Genomic DNA, 7,902 nt, shown 5'->3' with positions numbered 1-7,902 from the left:
GTAATGCATTTTAAGTAAAAATATTTATTTCTTATATTGAATATTTTTGGTCAAAATGTGTAGCATATTTGAATTAAGTTATGTAACAGTAATAATTATAACAACTCACTCAAAGGGAAATGAGTTTACTTGAAAAATTATGTCACCAAAAACTGTTATAATTATATATTTCAATTTAAATAATAGAAAGTTTCCATGCATAAAAATTTTAAACAATACAATTAAAATCCTAGTGATAGTAGAATAAAAATTTAAGTTCTAGGACAAAACAGAACAATGTAAAATTTACAAGTCCTTAAAAGATTACTTAAAAAAAATGATGGAACTTTTCAAATCTCTGTGGTGTTTATATGGTACAAGTAAACTTCAGAATTTACATTATGCCTGAAACCACATCTTTATCAACTACACATATATTGAAAACCTTAGGTGACAGTTAAAATATAAGTGGGCACATAGAGCTTCCAGGCTATTTTATGGGTATACAACCAAGAAATGTGTTTTAAAGCTACTGGACTAAAACGCATAGATTAGAGACCAACAGATTTAAGTTTGAATTCCAACTCACCCACTTGTTAAATGTGGAAACTTAGGAGAATTACTTACTTTCTCTGAAATATCTTGTCTGTTAAACAGAAATAATAGTAATCAGCACATAGGGTTTTTGTGAAAACTAAATGAAGTATCCCACAGAAAACATTCAGGGCACAGTATGCGCTTGGTAACTGGTAGCAGTTACCTCGAATGGAAGCAATTGCCTTGAAAGAGCTTTGTTATACAAACTATTCATCCTAATGGAATTAGTACAACTGAGGGCTTTGAGCAAGAATAAAAACGGGTTTCATCAAATAAAATCGTTTTCACTCTTCGAGTCTGACTCAACTCCCCAGCTGGCTCTTCCAGCAACATTTTTGGTGTCTTAGAGTTTATGGGAATTATTTTCTCAATCATATTTATGAGAAATATATATATATTTTGGGGGGAGGGGAGATACCAGTGATTGAACTCAGGGGCACTCAACCACTGAGTCACATCCCCAGCCCTATTTTTGTATTTTATTTAGAGACAGGGTCTCACTGAGCTGCTTAGCACCTTGCTGTTACTGAGGCTAGCTTTGAAGATCCTTTTGAGATCCTCCTGCCTCTCTAGTCATTGGGATTATAGGCATGTGCCCCCAGGCCTGGCAATAATTATCTTTTTAAAAGAACAATTCCTTAATACACAGCAGCATGAGGCATAGATGAATCAACGGGGTCATTTGTAGTTTCAAGGTTTGTGAAATGAAATTCAAACAATTTCCGACATATCTGCAACCAAATAGCAGAGAACATATTTAATTATCAAATGAATGATGAAGTTAACTGTAAAGAGATCTTTCTTCATCTATACTAATGAAGAATCATTCCACTTTGTTTTAGGCAGAAAATACATGCTTCTTAAACCAAGTACAATTTTAGGAATTGTTTGGTAAGTTAAGTCAGAAATATAGACTTTGGTCCTAATCCTTTTAAAACCAGAAAACAAAACAAGATCATCACATGCAACAAATCCTCTATTGATAAAGAAGGCTAGTACCACTGATATTGTTTGAGAAGTAAAAAAATAATAATAATTCCTTTAAAGAAATGTATAGGTTCAACTGATCTAAAAGCAACTGTTCTGGTCACTCCCTATTGGACATATTCTCTGGAATGATGTAGCACAATAAACACAGTGCCTAACGTTATGGAAGTTTTTTTTTAAGACTATAGTGATTTATATATAATTTTCCAATTGAAATAAAATAGGGGGTTTATTCTCTTTTGTCCAAAGCCTTAAGTAAAAACAATTTAATTCTGAACCGAAATTTTAAACCTCACAGATTAATTCTTAACTTGCTTATCCTCTAAATTTACAATAGCATTAACAAGATATTATCTGAGCAGCAAGAAAGCCGAAACAATGTGCATTAGATTAGAGCCAAAGAGGAAATAGGAAACATTGGTCATCCTTGGGACAGAAGTCGGGGTCATAAAAAAGCATTTTGTATGGCAGCTAATGGGCACACTTAGCTGGGCAATAGGAGCTATTCATAAGCAAGCATCTGCTGCTAAATCATAGTCCATTGCAACAATGTCATGGGAAGCAGAAGAGAAAATTCATCTTGGCTAAAAGCAAAGGACATGAAATAATCCATTCGTTTTGCCAATTAGCAGGGGATTTGTCTTGTCGGGGCAGAGTAGGAGAGAAGGAAGCAAATGCAAGATGACCTCTCCTTTGTAGGAGCACAATGATGGATGGTTTGGGGGTTGTGACTTTCTCCAGAGAATTTCTGAAAGCAAAAATGATCCTACCCAAATTATTTCAAGCTTTTTTCTTTTTTAATACAAGCTCTGACATTCTGGTTTCAGACCACTTTTTCCATTTGCTTCAGAAAATTATCTTCCCTATTATCTTTTCCTCTGATTTGCTGCATTTCTTTCCTGCTCTCCTCTTCCACAATGAATTGACAGATGGTTTTAAGAACCATAATTTTTTTTTTAAACAGAAAAACTGTGATTCTTAAAATTACTTTATTTTCCACACATTAAAATCCTGGAATAAATCATCTGAGGAGATTGGCAGGCCCCTTCCTTCCTTCTCCTCCATGCATTCCCACCAAAGCTGTCAGTCCTGACAACCAAGGCTCAGACACACAAAATCCACAAATCTGAAGGAAATAAAAGCCCTCTTTCAGTCAGTGTCAATCTTTGCTTCCCGCTAACATTTTACCATAGTAACAACCAGATGGTAAACTGCAAGAGAGCTCAGTCTGCCTCTTTATCCCCTGGAAGAACCAACCAGATGCAAATGGCTATTGGCCTTGTCTCTCTGGGAGGCATGAAGCTCCTCTAAGTTGCTCAGCCACAGTTGTTTGCTACCCTGCTGCAGACTTCCAGATCCCAGAGCTTCTAAGATTATGCTCTGTACCCACAGCACACACTTAGTTGGAGCAAGGGGACCTGCTACAGGCTGCATGGACCCCAGCAGATGCTTCTCCAAGCACCCTGGTGCAAGCTTCCCAGATTCTGGCCTGGGAAGACACACTCTCTTCACCACACAGGGGGTCACCAGTAATCCAAAGAACACTGAGCCTCATTCTCACGGGGTTGGTTTTATCCCATGCTTGTCTTAAATTCCATGGCATCCGCTGGTGTATAATGGTTCCTGTTGGCCCTCCAAAATGGGACTGGCAAACTGACTTTCTGCGACTCAAATTTTTTTATAAGGAAGGGGCCCCACAAAACTTATTCACATTCACACAAAAACATAGACACATACACCCACACCTCTATGCAAACAAGGGGAAGCCTTGGTTCACCAATGCAAATAAAACCTGTTGTTACACCTGTCTCCTCCTACACTAGATTCAGACCCAAGGAACTTCTGGGAGCCAGTTATTTTAAAATCCAAACTTAGTGTTTAGGTCCAATTTTAAGGGATTTGTGATGAAAATCCCAGGCAATGTCCTGAAATAGTTATGCCGCAAACTCTACATCATGTAAGGAATGGGGTATAAAGTCACAGGAGGCGTTGGTGGTCGGTAGGAAAGGTATCAGTTATTAGGCCCATTCCATTTGGCCCCATATGCATAACCTGGCTTCTGCCAGATTCCTCCCAGGTTTACACAAAGTAACATCATGTGATTGTGAAGCCTGTGGGGGCAACACGAGATGTAGTGCTCCAAGACAGCCAGACAAGTGTGGCAGTTGATGGCCCCGACCTTTCTGCAATTTGCATCCCTCAGTTTCTCCATATAAGTAATAATCATATTTTATCTACACAGAAAAGAGTGTTTTTCTCCTTAGTGAAGTTGGACAGTGTATACACTGCTCTCAGGCAGCCAACCACTTTACTTCAGCCTTGCCAAGCAGTGTTTGACTCAACACTCTTTCCACTAAAGCGAGTTGCTATCCCTCACGTAGCAGGGGCCTCTGCAGCAGGACCCCCCCACCCCCGACTGGAATGAGGCCAAAAAAGAAAAACAATTATAAAAGCTTCCAGCAGTTTGCACACTCTGCTCTGAAATTGGGGCCAAAATTCTTTTGTCTGGCTAGCTCGTTCCTAGAAATTTCTCTTTAATGGGCTTTGGGATTTTGCAAAGGTAGTATCCAAGGCCTCGTCAGACAGGTAGAGACCATGAGGAGCTAAACTACTGTGCACAACCAGGAGGAAGGCTACCTTTATCAAGAGTCCCTTAAAAATGAGTGACTGCAAGGGCTGGGGTTGTGGCTCAGTGGTGGAGCACTCACCTAGCACGTGTGAGGCCCTGGGTTTGATCCTCAGCATCACATAAAAATAAATAAATAACATAAAGGTATTGTTTCCAACTACAAGTAAAAAATAAATATTTTTTAAAAAAAAATGACTTTAAAAAAATGCAAACCATTTTGAGTCTTCCCAACAACTCTGGAATGTAACACTACCTACAGTTTTAGAGAAAAAGAAACCAACATACTGAGCAGGTAGACTAATGACACATCAAGCAAATTATAAAGTGAGAATTTGAATTCAAATCTTCAAACTCCAAGCCCAGGGTTCTTTGATCAACAACAGTGCTCTTACTAAAAATAATTTTTACCTTTCCTACTTCTTCTTAACAGCATGCTTAATTTTGCTGCCAACAACAAATCTATAGAATGTATAAATCCAATAATTCTTATAGATCATCTGGTCACCCATACAGTAGGCATCTAATATACACCTGTTGACTTGTACTGACCCTGTCTCAACTTTTGTACAAAAGTGGGTAGGATTTTTGCCAAACAATTCAGAAGGAAACCCATGTGACTTGCAGTTATTATGTGGATGATCAAAGAGTTACAGGTGGAGTCACAGATCACCTGCTGCTGATATGAAGGGTCTGATCGGCCAGGTATAGAGCTCCCAGAAAAAGGCTCTGGAAAGTCAAAGGCAGCTTGTTCTAGAAGTGCGCATCCTTGCCGAAGCTTCATTCAGGAGTAATGGGGGGATGGCCTCCTGTTTGGAATCTGCATAGGACAGGCTACTGAACAAGGCTCCCATCACTGTCACCTGCCATCAACTTGGAGGGGCATGGGGACCTCAATTTTGCATCTGTTGGCAATTGTGGGCTAGTGTCTCCTAAGTTTCCAAAGCAAGAGTGACGGTTGTAGCCAAGACACGGCCTTTGATTCTTTAAGAAGAACTGTTCTGAAGTCATTCGTAAGTACTTCCAAAATTGAGGCATTTTTTTTTAATACAATCCACATTATCTAATGCCTTCAGGTAGTTGGGCTTTCTCTGGAATCATAACGTGTATGCAAAGGGACACCTAGTGGAAAAGCCGGCGAGTACAACGTGAGCTTCAGACAGGATTCAAACATCATTCCCGTTCTGCAATTTACCATCCACTGGATATTAATAGAGCATTTTTAAAAAACTACTAGAATCATAAATCCAGACGTCTAAATTTTACAAAAGAACATTTTGTGTTTATTTCTCAAGGAAGTGTTTGCTCTTTTATCTGTTTTTCTCTCCCTCTAATTAGACTATCTTACTGAATGAGGTCCTGAGAAGAAATATAAAAACCACAGAGCGGATTGTCCCTGGTAGGTAAGCCCCTTAGCTCACCTTCCCCTGATCATGGGTGTTTATTCTTTTGTTTCCACCTCTTCAGAGACTTGGCACGTGAGATTTTCCATCTGTCTCTGGGTTGTTTAATTCTGGCTTTAAAATAGGTAAAGTCAAAGACCTTTTCTAGCCAGCTTCCTGTGGTCCGCCAGCTTCCTGTGTCCACCCACTCCCCATCACACCCCTGCTTTTCACTTGCCCCTCCGTCACCCTGCACCCCCACACACACACCTTCAGCTTACACACGCCTCTCACTCTCGCCCTGGATGACTTCATCTAACCCGAGAGAAAAAGCCTGTCTCACAAGAGAGGCCTCAGCTGATTTTTTTCCTCTTCCCCATAATGTTACAATCAGGTTACGTCAAAAGTTTAGATTCAAAGTTTTGGGGTTTTTTATTGAAATATGTATGTTTAATTGCAATTGACATGACCTCATGCATGCAAGCCTATGCAATTTTATTTTTAGTTATTTATTTATGTATTTTGAGACTGGGTCTTGCTATGTTACCCAGGCTGGCCCCAAACTCATGAGCTTCAGGGATCCTTCTGCCTCAGCCTACTGAGTAGCGGGGACTACGGGTATGCGCCACCACACCTGGCTCGGCTCAGAGGACTTTAGATCTGAAAGAACACGTGTTCTAATAGAAGCCTGATTAAAATGTACAAGTCCACGTATTCTGTGGCTGCCGAGCTATAAAGAGCCTATCCCTGGGGACAGCCCCAGGAGAATGGGACATCCTGTGCAACAGAAGCCCAGGGCTCCAAACAAGTGGATGGGAAAATGATCTTGGAATTAGTTGTTCCATTTCCAGCCACCCAGCCAAAGCCACATGGAACAAAGATGACAGCCAAGCCAAGCCCTACCCAAATTCCCGACATGGGCAAAACAAGTCCATCCTTTGCCTTTCTCACTAAGCAACGAGGTCCTTATTTCCTCCATCTCATATGTGATGGTCATATGTTGAGACCTTTTCCTTGGATAGTAGGAATAAGCCAAAGATGCTCATTATCATTCAACAACATTGATCAGAAGTAGTGGTTAGGATAACAATAAGAGCTAGGATGATTAAAAGGAAGAAATTAGGACTGCCAGTGTTTTCAAATGATTACATGTGGTTTTACATGTGGAATCTACATAGGATTTATTAAAATTAGGCAGGTGGATGTAAGAGATTCCTAGATATTAGACTAATATGTTAAAAACTAGTAAAATTCTATAGATGAGCAATAGAAAGTTTAAAAATGAAATTTCTAAGTGAATGCATATATAACAACATCATAAATTTTAAATTTATGAATGGATCTTAAAAAGGATGTGTAAGACTTCCATGAAGAAATCTATAAATCACTGAAAGAAACTAGAGAAAGCTCAACTAAATTGAAGGATATGTCAGGTTCATTAATCAGAAAACAATGTTTTAAAAATATTACATAGAGGTTTTTCTTTGCTGTTAGTTTTATTATCCTATGGTCATACGAATATTATTCTACCCTTTCTTCCAGAGCTTCTCTTATTTTGACTTCCATATTAGATCTATAATCTACTTGGCATTGATTTTTTTATTATGGTTTTAAATAATGATCAATTCATTTTTTAAATGAATAACCAATTATCTCAGTGTCATTTAATAAATACATTGTCACTTCTCCTCTGACCCTCACCATGAAGGAAATGCTTGATAAGTTGAACACACCAAAATTAAGAATTTCCATTCACCAAAAGATAATATTTGGGATTGTTAAAGAGAGGGAGTGAGAAAAGATATGTGCAATGCCTGTAACTTGCAGAAGGTCAGGTACCCAGAATATATAAAGAACTCCTACAAATCAATAAGAAACAGGCCTGGGGGAATGAAATGAAACCCTGATAAACATTTCCCAAAGGGATAATCAATTATCCAATACACACATGAAAAGGTGCTTTCATGAACAGAGAAATGCAAGGCAAGATGACAATTACACACCCACTGAACAGTGAGATTTTAAAGACAGACAACACCAAGTACAGGCAAGGGTAAAGACCAATGAAAACTCTCCAACACTGCTAGCAGGGAAATATTTGAGCAAACTGTCCTCATCTGGTAAAGTTTATTGCATATGTAGCTTATCACTCAATAAACTTTCCTCTTACACTCTGAAAACATGTATCAGAAAGTATGTAGTAGCTTCATTAAAAATAACCAGAATGATAAAAAGCACCCCAATGTCCATCAACAGGAAAATGAAGGAATGAACTGTGATATAGTCATACAATAAAAAAGAAAATAGCAATAAAAAAAGAAAAAGTTCCTT

This window comes from Callospermophilus lateralis, chromosome 6, assembly GCF_048772815.1.
Source record: "Callospermophilus lateralis isolate mCalLat2 chromosome 6, mCalLat2.hap1, whole genome shotgun sequence".
NCBI classification, from domain to species: domain Eukaryota; kingdom Metazoa; phylum Chordata; class Mammalia; order Rodentia; family Sciuridae; genus Callospermophilus; species Callospermophilus lateralis.
The sequence above is the reverse complement of the archived record's forward strand: the minus strand, read 5'-3'. Positions refer to the sequence as shown.